The sequence below is a fragment of the Lipotes vexillifer genome, unplaced genomic scaffold, assembly GCF_000442215.2.
Source record: "Lipotes vexillifer unplaced genomic scaffold, Lipotes_vexillifer_v1.1 scaffold408, whole genome shotgun sequence".
Lineage (NCBI taxonomy): Eukaryota > Metazoa > Chordata > Mammalia > Artiodactyla > Lipotidae > Lipotes > Lipotes vexillifer.
The window spans coordinates 231,585-235,229 of NW_006787469.1; the positions used below are offsets into that span (position 1 = coordinate 231,585).

At 37.4% G+C, this 3,645-nt stretch overlaps 1 protein-coding gene across 1 annotated transcript in view; it reads left to right on the top strand.

Annotated features, from left to right (window-relative positions):
* The window catches only part of TTBK2 (tau tubulin kinase 2), a 152,124-nt gene that overhangs the window by 43,356 nt on the left and 105,123 nt on the right, over positions 1-3,645 (top strand). The window lies entirely within an intron of this gene.

Genomic DNA, 3,645 nt, shown 5'->3' on the forward strand with positions numbered 1-3,645 from the left:
GAAAGAACAGTTGGAAAAATAATACAGTACAGTGAACTGCCCTTTTTTATTTTTTAACATTTTATTAGGGAAAATTGTAAGTATACATTAAAATAGTGAGACTGTTATAAAGAACCTCCAGGTACTCATGCCCCACCTTAAACAGTTATAGACTGATGGTCAATCTCGTTTCATCTCTTTAATAACCTCTCTCCCAGAATATTTTGAAGCAAATATTGTACCTTAGCATTTCTCTTTATGCACTTCAGTATATATCTCTAAAAGATAGACTTCTTCTTAAAATATAGTCATAATATCATTATCACATCTAGAAAAGCAATAATTTCTTAATATCATTAGGTATCCTTCCAACTTTCACATTTTCCTAATTGTTTTGTAAATTATTTTTAACAGTTGAATCAACCAAATCCAAGTAAAGTCTGGATATTGCAGTTGGTTTACATCACTTAAGTTTCTTTTAATTTCTAGGTTCCTTTTCATCTCTTTTTTTCCTTACAGTTTATTTATTAACGAAACTAGGTTATTTGCCTGTAGAATTTTCCGCAGTTTGGATTTTTTCTATTGCTTCCATGTGGTGTTAACATGTTTCCCTGTCCCATGTATTTTATGTAAACAGTTAGTTATTTAGAGAGGCTTGATGGATCTGACTTCAGGTTTGTTTTTTTGAAGTAGGGGCATTTCTTTTTTCATAAAGGGTATTGTGAACTTTGGATGGGAGGCATATAATGTCTTACTGCCCATCATTTTTTGTGATGTTAGCACTATTGATCATCATTGTCTAGGTCTGTTAATTCATTAGGGATTGCAGACTGGTGATAGTCTATCATTCCTTCATTTATTAGTTGAAGTACATCTATGAAGAGAAATTTCCTATCATTAACTATCTGACTACCCTGAGATACAATTTGACTAGGAATACAGGATAAATGCTTGATTCTTTTCTTAATTCACCAGTTTTCAAAATAATGAATTGGTTCCCTAGCATCTTCTAAAAGTGACCAATGAGGGCTTCCCTGGTGGTGCAGTGGTTGAGAGTCCACCTGCCGATGCAGGTGACACGGGTTTGTGCCCCGGTCCAGGAAGATCCCACATGCCACGGAGCGGCTGGGCCTGTGAGCCATGGCCGCTGAGCCTGTGCATCCGGAGCCTGTGCTCCGCAACGGGAGAGGCCACAACAGTGAGAGGCCCGTGTACCGCAAAAAAATAAAAAATAAAAAATAAATAAATAAAAGTGACCAATGAAATTTTTAAAAATATAATTAAGAATTCATGGATTTAAGCGTATTTAATGTGTTTCAGTCCACATTAGTTATCATTCTTATTGATTCTAGTTCTCATTCTTATTGATGCACAAATTGTCTCATTTGACTAAGGAGACATTCTTCAGGTTGTCTCCTGAGTGCTTTTAACGTGATCCTAATAGTCTTTTGATGGCTTCCTTGCCCTAGACTTGGAATCTGCCATCTTTCCTCCTATGAAAGAAGCTATTTTTGTTTTGGATATATTTAAATATATTTTATGGCTATCCAGTCTTTGGTAACCAAAGTTTTGTTCCATTAGCAGGTTTAGCAAAGCTATTTAATAGTTTCCTTAGTCTGTCAACAGATTGGAAAAAGATTCTTCTTTTAGAAATAAAAATTTTGTTTCTATGGTACAGTGTTTTACTGATTAGGCAAATCAGTAGGCTTTGAAAATTTACTTGAGTAAATATAAGAAAAGAACCTTTTCATAATCATTGACTGGTGCAGGGAGATTCCAGCAATTGGTAATCTTTAATGTAAGTCAGGCATGAGTGTTGCTTTGGTGGGAGCTTTGTGTTAAGTGCTGTGGTAAAGGTTGGCTTTCTTCAGTAGACATATCAAAAGGTGACAAATGAAGCTACGTCTGGCATAGTTGCTCTGTCCTGGTAATGAGAGCTAATAAATGTATGGAGCATGTCCCCCAAATTTGAGAGTCATAGTGGCATTTTTAGTAAAAAATCACAGGCTCATTGTTAAGGATGGTGTTTTGGTTATCTACTGTTATATAACAATTGCATCAAAACTTAGAGGCTTAAAACAGTCATTTATTTTGCTCACAGTCTTGTGGATTAGGAATTTAAGAAGAATTTGCCTGGGTGGTTTGTCTCATAGCCATGAGGCACTAGCAGGTTTGGGGATTGGAAAGTCCACTTCCAGATGGCTTCTTTGGTGCCTTGGGGTCCTTAGTTCCCTTACCCCCAAACTGGTGGCCCATTTTCTAGGACCTCTCTACAGGGCTATGGCTTCTCAGGATGGACACACTTTTTACATGGTGGCTGGCTCTTGAGAGTGTTCGGTTGGTTAAAGTAGTCACAAGATCCACCCAGGTTTAAGAAGGTGGGGAAATGGACTGTGCCTCTTGATGGGGGAGTGGCAGGGGCACAGAAGAGCAAAAAGGATGGGCACTATTTTGTGGCCATCTTTAGAAAATACAGTCTGCCACAGTCTTTCCTCCATGTGTTTTGACAAATGCTTAAGTCTGCATATCACCATCGTACTAAATTACCTCTGTCTCTTTGCCGTATAAACATTGGTGATGTCTTAGGGTTTTGTTGAGCTCAATAAAAAAAAAAATTCATGCTCTATTATTGTTCAAATGATTTTATATGAATAGACCAAGGAGCAAAATCATTTATTTCAGGTTAGAATTTTTGTTCTGTTGTTTGGTAAGGTTCTTTGTGAGGTAAAAACATGAAGCCAACTCGCATCAGAGTCCATAATTAGATGTCTCTTTGGTACTGTTTATGACTTTTTAGAGTTACACAGTCTTTGTTTAATGGACAAAATATAAATAATCATAAGATTATTATGATTGGGCCCCGGTCAGGGACCAAAAAAGAGAATTTATTTAACTGAAATTAAGTTCTGGAACTTTTTTTAGTCCCAAACTCATATCAGAGTTTCTCGTGGTATCTCTTCCCATCACCAAACCAGAATAAGGAAGGATTATGGCTTATGTATACAAAGCAGTAAATAGTTATTTAGCAATAATTATATACTTACCACTTTGCCAAATGCTATGGGGGAAGTAAAAAATAGAAGGAGTGGCCCCCTCTCTTTGAAGAAGATTAGTTTCATTGTAGGGGTATAGGGCATTGACAATGGACAGTTAAACAGTATGAGTTGAAACACTGTATAGTGTATTAATACAGGTCATACCTGAGGTATTTATAGTAAAATGATTAATTAAATGATTAAGCACATAATTCCTTTAGAAATTTGGAAGAGATAAAGGAATCAACCTAGATGCAGAAATCAGTACAGACCGTGTGGGGAAAGAAGTAGGACTTGAGGTGAGGCCTCTGGGGTGGTTAAGATTTAGGACCCTGTGCCTCCAGTGATGACTTCCTACATTATATCACATCCTGGCTGCTTGATAACATGCTAAGGAGAAGACTGAGTTTCAGGAAATGGAAGAAGGCTAATGTCATGCTGTATCTAGGTTGAAGTATATCACCTCCCCCCTCCCACCCCAGTTTCTCACAGTTCTACAGTTCCAGTTGTCACTAGCTCTTCAGAACTTGCTTTTATTTTATTTTATTATTATTATTAGTTTTTTCTTTTGCGGTACGCGGGCCTCTCACTGTTGTGGCCTCTCCCGCTGCGGAGCGCAGGCTCAGCGGCC